Here is a 10,575-nt window from a genome sequence, read left to right as displayed (position 1 = left end):
TATTTCCTTTGCTTCCTTGGCTGGACAATTTGGAAGCACAAGTGCTTGACAGGTTCACAGGAGGCATCAGAAAGAATGAACAGTCTGCTCAGCTTTTTCTAAAGATGTAACATTAAACACCTTAACCTTTTAAAATGTATTTATTTATATACTTATTCATTTATTTGTAAGGTTTATTCATATTCATTAAAGATTTAAATTTATAGAATTTATAACTACAAAAAACATAATATAAATCAATAGAAGTACTGCTAAGCAAAATTGATATGTCCATAAAGTGAAATAGTATACAATAATAAAGTAAAATTATAATGGTGTGTGGAAGGAGCTATAAGATGTTGAGGAACTTGCTTGGTCATATGATAGTTCTATTTAAAATTTTTTTTAAATTTTATTTTATTTTTAAACCTTACATAATTGTATATTAGTTTTGCCAAATATCAAAATGAATCCGCCACAGGTATACATGTGTTCCCCATCCTGAACCCTCCTCCTCCTCCTCCCCATACCATCCCTCTGGGTCGTCCCAGTGCACTAGCCCCAAGTATCCAGTATCGCATCAAACCTGGACTGGCAACTCGTTTCTTACATGATATTTTACATGTTTCAATGTCATTCTCCCAAATCTTCCCACCCTCTCCCTCTCCCACAGAGTCCATAAGACTGTTCTATACATCAGTGTCTCTTTTGCTGTCTCATACACAGGGTTATTGTTAGCATCTAAATTCCATATATATGCGTTAGTATACTGTATTGATGTTTTTCCTTCTGGCTGACTTCACTCTGTATAATAGGCTCCAGTTTCATCCACCTCATTAGAACTGATTCAAATGTATTCTTTTTAATGGCTGAGTAATACTCCATTGTGTATATGTACCACTGCTTTCTTATCCATTCATCTGCTGATGGGCATCTAGGTTGCTTCCATGTCTTGGCTATTATAAACAGTGCTGCGATGAACATTGGGGTACACGTGTCTCTTTCCCTTCTGGTTTCCTCAATGTGTATGCCCAGCAGTGGGATTGCTGGATCATAAGGCAGTTCTGTTTCCAGTTTTTTAAGGAATCTCCACACTGTTCTCCATAGTGGCTGTACTAGTTTGCATTCCCACCAACAGTGTAAGAGGGTTCCCTTTTCCTCCACACCCTCTCCAGCATTTATTATTTGTAGACTTTTGGATTGCAGCCATTCTGACTGGTGTGAAATGGTACCTCATAGTGGTTTTGATTTGCATTTTTTCAGGAAATTCCATAATGTTTTCCATAGTGGCTTACCAATTTAAATTTTTACCAGCAGTGCACAAGGGTTCCCTTTTATACACATTCTTGCCAAAACTTGTCTTTTTTATAATGTCCAATCTAACATTGTAGCTTTGATTTTTGTCTCTGATGATTAGTGATGTAAAACATCTTTTCATGTTCCTGCTAACTGTCTCGATGCATGATACTGGATGCTTGGGGCTGGTGCACTGGGACGACCCAGAAGGAGGGTATGGGGAGGGAGGAGGGAGGAGGGTTCAGGATGGGGAACACAGGTATACCTGTGGCAGATTCATTTCGATATTTGGCAAAACTAATACAATATTGTAAAGTTTAAAAATAAAATAAAATTTAAAAAAAATGTATATTCATTTCCTCTCACGTTTTAATTAAATTATATGGTTTTTGTTGTTCTTGCTGTCGGATTTTGGGACTGTGGGCTGGGACTCCAGTTCTGTTGTTCGTCAAGGCTTCTCTGGACCAGTACTTAACCCACACATACACTCAATCAACCTGTGTAGGGATGACACAGCTGGGCTTACGGAAAGCAAGTGGGACTGAGAATTTGTGAGCTCTTCCCAGGAGGATAGAAGTTAAGACTCTGAGTTTTGTCACCACTGCCAATGTGGCTTTAGCAGGGTAGAGGGCCTGCTAAGCTGAGACCCATCGTCCTGCCCAGAGTTCTACCAGGGCTTGGTATCATCATCCACATTTGGTGGGAGAGCAGGTCTCTGTGTTCAGAGGGAGCTATGGTAAAGAATCAGCCTGCAATGCAGGAGACTGGGGTTCAATCCTTGTGTTGAAAGATCCCCCGGAGAAGAGAATGGAACCCACTCCAGAATTCTCACCTGGAGAATTCCATGGACAGAGGAGATTGGCAGGCTGCAGTCCATGGGGTCACAAAGAGTTGCACATGACTGAGAGACTAACACTTTTTTTTGCTGCTGAAATGTGGAAAGTTTTCTTAACAAAAAAAGGCTAACAGAGTTTTGCCAAGAGAATGCGTTGGTCACAGCAAACACCCTCTTTCAACACAAGAGATGACTCTACACATGGACATCACAGTATGGTCAACACTGAAATCAGATTGATTATATTCTTTGCAGCCAAAGATGGAGAAGCTCTATACAGTCAGCAGAAACAAGACCGGGAGCTGATTGTGGCTCAGATCATGAACTCCTTATTGCCAAATTCAGACTTAAATTGAAAAAAGTAGGGAAAACCACTAGACCATTCAGATATGATCTAAATCAAATCCCTTATGATTATAGAATGGAAGTGACAAATAGATTCAAGGGATTAAATCTGATAGACAGAGTGCCTGAAAAACTATGGGCAGAGGTTCATGACATTGTACAGGAGGGAGTGATCAAGACCATCCCCAAGAAAAAGAAATACAAAAGGGCAAAGTGTTTGTCTGAGGAGGCCTTACAAATAGCTGAGAAAAGAAGAGAAAGAAAGTGCAAAGGAAAAAAGGAAAGCTATATGCATTTGAATGCAGCGTTCCAAACAATAGCAAGGAGAAATAAGAAGCCTTCCTCAGTGATCAATGCAAAGAAATAAAGGAAAACAATAGAATAGGAAAGTCTAGAGATCTCTTCAAGAAAATTAGAGATACCAAGGAACATTTCATGCAAGGATGGGCACAATAAAGGACAGAAATGGTATGGACTTAACAGAAGCAGATGATACTAAGAAGAGGTGGCAACAATACACAGAAGAACTATACAAAAGAGATCTTCAGGCTTCCCTATCTATCCATCACCAAATCCTGGAGCTTGCTCAAACTCATGTTCATAGAGTTGATTGTGCCATCCAACCATCTCATCCTCTGTCATCCCCTTCTCCTCCTGCCTTCAGTCTTTCTCAGTATCAGGGTCTTTTCCAGTGAGTCAGTTCTTTGCATCAGGTTGCCAAAGTATTGGAGCTTCAGCTTCAGCATCAGTCTGGGGATTAAGGGGTTGGAAAAGCTGGGAGAGGGTGACAGGTGTTCCTAGTGAGCTGGTTCAGGATCTTGCCCCACTTTTTTCTCAGTCTGCCCTGCCCCCTAGGAATGGCATCTTAATTGGAAACTAGAGATTCCTCTGGGACTGGCCTGAATCCCCCTCCTTTCCAAGAACACAAACACCCAATGTTCTTGGGGAGACTTGTCTTTAAGCTTAATTAGAATGTCCTCAAGCTTTCTCTGGCAGAATAAGTATGTTTTAAAAAGAAGTTCCCTTCTTGAGGTCATACAGGTTAAGTGTGTCACCATTTTCATGACTTAGTGCTCTTATTAACTGACATTTCAGAAAGAAAGACCTGTCTGAGATAAAGAGGCATTTATTGTGGGAACTGTTAGAGCTTCACCCTGCAGATACAGACTCAGGAACTTCTCAAATTGTGATCTGCCAGGCTAAAAATGGGGAAGTTTATTAAAGACAAAAGCGCAAGAAATCATGGTTAGTACTCATTTCGTTTGTCCAAAATTGTAATTGGAGCTGTTGAGAAGTGAGGGTGCTTGTTAAGGCAGAATTCGTTGTATAACCACAAGGTGGAGGAGGCAGGACCCTGAGACCAAAAGATTGCAGTGGGGGAAGGGGTACTTTTAGGCTGTCAACTGCAATTGCCAAGAGCATTTGCCAGCGCCTGAGCAACAACAACAAGGGCATTTTCCATCTGCCTGTGCTAGGGAGAAGGCAATGACACCCCACTCCAGTACTCTTGCCTGGAAAATCTCATGGATGGAGGAGCCTGGTAAGCTGCAGTCCATGGGGTCGCTAAGTCGGGCACAACTGAGCGACTTCACTTTCACTTTTCACTTTCATGCATTGGAGAAGGAAATGGCAACCCGCTCCAGTGTTCTTGCCTGGAGAATCCCAGGGACAGAGGAGGTGGGCTGCTGTCTGTGGGGTGGCACAGAGCTGGACACGAGTGAAGTGACTTAGCAGCAGCAGTGCTAGTGCAGCTGCTGACTTCGACACCCCCTGAAGGAAATTGAGGGTGGAGAGTGAGGTACTCTGTGTTCCACGGAAACTGGTGGAACAAGTCTTTAGAGAGTTAGATATTTTCAGGAACTGATTTCATGATCCCAGCCTTTGCATCTCCAAATATCCTCAAAAGCACTAAATCCTTTCATGGTGACAGCTCCTCTGGACTAGTGGAAAATCTTTTATAAAGTAAGCACTTGATTGCATTGGACTCAGCAAAATCTTATATATTCACCTCCCCTCACTGCTGCTTTGGAGCAGCTTTTCAGAGCTATCTGAGGTGCTGTCTCCCAGGCTGCAGTCCTCATTTTGCCCCTAATAAAACTTAACTCACAACTCTTCCATTGTGCATCTTTTTAGTCGACAAGGCCAAAGGAGCTGACAAAAGAAGATGTGTGTCTGTTCTTGGGTGTGGTACAATGCAAAGAAAGTTCTGGTTCTTGAGTTCTGAAATCAGAGGCCTCAGTGGCCTCCCAACTCCATTTTTATTTGCTGAACTGTGATTACTCCATTATAATTTCAATTTGTCATTACTCTTAACTCTGTCAGGGTTTCCATGGTACTATAATTGATGATCTTTTAAAACATCCATCTCTTGACTAGACACCAGAGAAGACACCTGCCTTTCTGGGCCATCCCAGGTGCCTGCTTCACCCTCTTCATCAAAATTTGCAGAGCTTTTGTTTCTCAGCACCTACAGCAGAAGTGAACATTCTGCCGCTGTTTGGTGATTGGATAAGAAATTATTAGGCATGCAAAAAAACCATGAAAACATGTGGTTGCCACTATAACTAGGTATGTAACACAGCTGCTGCAATAAATAATCTCCTAAATTTCATTGATAGAACAGAATATATTTACTTATCTCTTACATAGCTGTGGAATATAGGAGTTCCTGGTTAGAATGCAGCTTTTTTCCACATGGAAATTCAAGGACATAAGTTTCTCCCTATGTCTAGGGCTTCCCAGGTGATGCCAATGGTAAAGAATCTGCCTGCCAATTCAGGAGACATAAGAGATGTGAGTTGGATTTTTGGTTTGGAAAGATGCCTTGGAGAAGGGCATGGCAACCCGCTCCATTCTTGTTCCTTGGAGAATCCCCATGGATAGCAGAGACAGGCATGCTATAGTCCATGGGGTCGCAAAGAGTAGGACACAACTGAGCACCCATGCATGCACGCACATAAAGAAATGGAGTATTGATTGCTAGAGTGAAACTTGCGTAGCTGCCCCCAAAGCCCAAGTATTTTTTGCTTTGTGGGGTTTTGTTGTTGTCTGGTTGGCTGGTTGGTTTTTGTTTTGGGGTTGCTTTCTGTTGTTTAATTTTTTAAAAAAAAATCTGAGTTCATTTACTAATGGGGCGCTGCTGACCTTTCTGTTTTATATCCTTAAGACTTCTGTATACTGAAATCAGAAAGCTCAAGTTATTGGCAAATGCTTCAATCCACATTATTTCATTTGATACATTAATATCTGCCTTATCCAGACATTGGATTTTTTTGAACTTATGGATGAGTAAGGAGCAAGAAAAGTAATGCTCAAAATTGTCCAAGCCAGGCTTCAGCAATATGTGAACTGTGAACTTCCTGATGTTCAAGCTGGTTTTAGAAAAGGCAGAGGAACCAGAGATCAAATTGCCAACATCCACTGGATCATGGAAAAAGCAAGAGAGTTCTAGAAAAACATCTATTTCTGCTTTATTGACTATGCCAAAGCCTTTGACTGTGTGGATCACAATAAACTATGGAAAATTCTGAAAGAGATGTGAATACTAGACCACCTAATTTGCCTCTTGAGAAATTTGTATGCAGGTCAGGAAGCAACAGTTAGAACTGGACATGGAACAACAGACTGGTTCCAAATAGGAAAAGGAGTACGTCAAGGCTGTATATTGTCACCCTGTTTATTTAACTTATATGCAGAGTACATCATGAGAAACACTGGACTGGAAGAAACACAAGCTGGAATCAAGATTGCCGGGAGAAATATCAGTAACCTCAGATATGCAGATGACACCACCCTTATGGTAGAAAGTGAAGAGGAATTAAAAAGCCTCTTGATGAAAGGGAAAGTGGAGAGTGAAAAAGTTGGCTTAAAGCTCAACATTCAGAAAATGAAGATCATGGCATCTGGTCCCATCAATTCATGGGAAATAGATGGGGAAACAGTTTAAACAGTGTCAGGCTTTATTTTGGGGGGCTCCAAAATCACTGCAGATGGTGAATGCAGTCATGAAATTAAAAGACATTTACTCCTTGGAAGGAAAGTTATGACCAACCTAGATAGCATATTCAAAAGCAGAGACATTACTTTGCCAACCAAGGTCCAGCTAATCAAGGCTATGGTTTTTCCTGTGGTCATGTATGGATGTGAGAGTTGGACTGTTAAGAAAGCTGAGCACCGAAGAATTGATGCTTTTGAACTGTGATGTTGGAGAAGACTCTTGAGAGTCCCTTGACTGCAAGGAGATCCAATCAGTCCATTCTGAAGGAGATCAGCCCTGGGATTTCTTTGGAAGGTATGATGCTGAAGCTGAAACTCCAGTACTTTGGCCACCTCATGTGAAGAGTTGACTCACTGGAAAAGACTTTGATGCTGGGAGGGACTGGTGGCAGGAGGAGAAGGGGACGACAGAGGATGAGATGGCTGGATGGCATCACTGACTTGATGGACGTGAGTCTGGGTGAACTCCTGGAGTTGGTGATGGACAGGGAGGCCTGCGATTCATGGGGTCACACAGAGTCGGACATGACTGAGAGACTGAACTGAACTGAACTGAAGGAGCAAGACTGACCATTTGTTTCCCACCTCAAAACCCAGGCTCCTTTTGCAACCTACCACACCACATTTTGCTCCTGTAATACCTACAAAACCAAGTTCTGCAGAGAGAAAAAAAGCTAAAATAAAAAATTTTGCTCAAGGCTGGCCATTGTATCACAAACAGCAGCTCTGCTCCTGGGTGGGTAGTTTGTCTAAGTTAGAGTGGATGAAAACAGTATTTACTGTGTTGCTTATTGTGCCAGGGTACCTCTGAACAAGATTGATGTATATATATATGGTGACCTAGATCGCCTTGATATTTCCCTAACTTTGTGTACACTTTGTGCTTAGTCATTCAGTCATGTCTGACTCTTTTGTGATGCTATGGACTGCAGCCCGCCAGGCTCTTCTGTCCGTGAGGATTCTCCAGGCAAGAACACTGGAGTGGGTTGCCATGGCCTCCTTCAGGGATCTTCCCAACCCAGGGATATAACCCAGGTATCCTGCATTGAAAGAGGATTCTTTACTGTCTGAGCCACCAAGGAAGCCCATGGATAATGGAGTGGGTAGCCTATCCCTTCTCCAGGAGATCTTTCTGACCCAGAAATCGAACTAGGGTCTCATGCATTGCATGCAAATTCTTCACCAGTTCAGCTACCAAGGAAGCCCCTTGTTTAAGCTCTAAACAGGTGTTAGCCTAAGTCAAGAGATACCTTCTCCAGGAGATCTTCCCCACTCACAGATTGAACCCACAATTCCTGCAGTGGCAGGTGGCACTTTATAAAGTGCCCAACTCTATAGATGGATACCACCATCAGATTATTTGCAGCTGAAGATGGAGAAGCTCTATGGTGGTGGTAGTTTAGTTGCTAAGTGGGTCTTAGTTGCAGCATGCAGGGTCTTTTTTTGTGGCGTGGCTATTCTCTAGTTGCAGCCTGAGGGTTTAGTTGCCCCACAGCATGTGGGATTTTAGTTCCCTGAGCAGGGACTGAACATGCTTTCCTTCCACTGGTAGCTGAATTCTTAACCACTAAACCACCAGGGAAGTCCCAATTATATTTACCCTTCAGCAAGGGTATTTGGATGGATAAAAATTCTGTTTCAAAGGTTACTGTGGTCATAGCAAAGCAAAAGTACAGATTTCAGCCTCTTTTTCTTTTTCTCTTGATGGTTTAGTGCTTTAATTTGTTCAGCATTGTCTCCAGTGGTTTCTAAGGTGCCCTTTTCAGACTTACACTTTAAGTTTAAAGGATTCTGACAGCAAATAATCTTTGACCCTTAACTCATGTCACACAGAACAAACTAGAGCTCCATATATGTCGCATCTTTAACTTCTAGTTCTAGTTTAAGGATGAGAGCGGTTCCTAGGTCACTGAGCTAAAAACAATGATAATGCTGACTAAGAGTCAACTGCTCTTTTAAGTTAATAGACTCCATTTTAGGTTTATGGGGGGAAAAAAAAGACAGTTTTAGATTTGGGAAAATTTTAGCAGAAATGCAGAGTTCCCACAGGTAATTCTTCCTCACAGCTTTCCTTATTTTAAACACATTATATTAGCTTGTTTTATTGGTTACAGCTGATGAACAAATTTTGCTACAATATTATGAACTGAAGTCCATAGACTGCTGTTTTGCTGCTGCTAAGTCACTTCAGTCGAGTCCGACTCTGTGTGACCCCATAGATGGCAGCCCACCAGAGTCCCCCATCCCTGGGATTCTCCAGGCAAGAACACTGGAGTGGGTTGCCATTTCCTTCTCCAATGCATGAAAGTGGAAATTGAAAATGAAGTTGTTCAGTCGTGCCCAACTCTTAGCGACCCCATGGACTGCAGCCTACCAGGCTCCCCGTCCATGGAATTTTCCAGGCAAGAGTACTGGAGTGGGGTGCCATTAGGGTTTAATCTTTATGTTCTATATTCTATGGCAAGATTGGGCTTTCTTGTTGGCCCAGACAGTAAAGAATCCACCTGCGAAGCAGGAGGCTGGGGTTCAATCCTGGGTCAGGAAGAGCCTCTGGAGAAGGGAATGGCTATCCACTCCAATATTCTTGCCAGGAGAATTCCTTGACAGAGAAGCCTGGTGGGCTACTGTCCATGGGGTCACAAAAAGTCAGACACGACTGAGCAACTAACACTTTCACTTTCATAATGACATGAATTTGATAGGGATAGGGTAAGGGGACAAAGTAGGTAATTAAATGGTTAATCCCACTGCACATTGTAAGTAAAAAAGTATGAGAACAGGAAACCCCTGTAAATTAATGATTGCTTAAGAAAGCAGTTTTGCTTTACTACAAAACCAAGTAGGGTTGCTTAGCAACAAAACCTTGCAAAACAGAAGCATGAGACATCTCCTAAAACAATAGAACAATGATGGCATGAGACCCACATCCCACCTAGTGAGCTCAGTAAGTTAATGACCCCCTAGGACAACCTCTCTGCACATATAAAAAAACAATAAAATGGAAAGGTGACATTCAAAGTGAAAGACCCTCATGGTCCTGAGACTTGAAATAATTTTTCCATAGTGCCATGACTGTCTTGGCTTAACCACATAGGGAGAAGAAAACTCCCCAGCCTGACGTGAAGGCAGAGCTGACTATGGAAGCTTGACATCTACTCAAGAACGAGGAAAAAAGTGGTATTTTTCCTTTGATTATTAATATAAAACTATAGCCCACTAAGTTCTCAGGCACAGCACCATCTCATCCACCCACTTGTTAGCCTCACAAACTTCCTATTCTAATAAATCACTTCTTATCTATCACGTTGCCTCTCACTGGATTCTTTCTGTGCTGAGACATAAAGAACTAGAGCTCTTGAGAATCCCCCAAAACACCACCTAATAGTTTTAAATCCATCATTATAGAATCACAGAGTATAGTTTCATTGTCTTAAAAATCCCCTGGCCTCCCCCATTCATCCCTCCCAATCTCTCCACCTTGGCCCTTCAGACATGTCTTTTCAACATCTCCATAGTTTTGCCTTTATCTAAATGTCAAATTGTTGCAATTTTACAGTATGCAGCTTTATTAGATTGCCTTCTTTCACTTAATAACCTGCATAAAAGGTTCTTTTTATGTCTTTTCTTCACTTGAGAACTTTTCTTAAAGTCCCCTGAACATTATGCCATTGTTTGGAGAGTCTACAGTGTGTTTAGCCATTTATATATTAACAGGCATCTTGGTTGCCTCCAAGTTTTGGCAATCAAAAATACAGCTGCTATAGACACACCTGTGTAAGTCTGCATAAACATCAGTTTTCAACTCGTTTCTGTAACTGCCAAGAAGTGAGACTGTTGGATCATCTGGCAAGTATATTAATTTCATAAGAAACTGACAAACTGTTTTCTAAAGAGTCATCTGCTTTTTATTGTCACCACTTGGTGAAACTTCTAAATCATTTCAAGGATCAAAATAATTCACCAGGAAAGAAATTTTTGTTCATCAAAGACTGATTTCTGCTGTTACTGTCTTGTTTTAAGACTCTGTTTGTAAACTCTGTTCCAACTGGACCAATCTCACTATAGCTGATCCTCAGGGTTGAAATCTTATCACCTCACAAAAGTCCAAAAAACGGGTGATGTAG

This window comes from Bos mutus, chromosome 5, assembly GCF_027580195.1.
Source record: "Bos mutus isolate GX-2022 chromosome 5, NWIPB_WYAK_1.1, whole genome shotgun sequence".
Classification (NCBI taxonomy): domain Eukaryota; kingdom Metazoa; phylum Chordata; class Mammalia; order Artiodactyla; family Bovidae; genus Bos; species Bos mutus.
The sequence above is the reverse complement of the archived record's forward strand: the minus strand, read 5'-3'. Positions refer to the sequence as shown.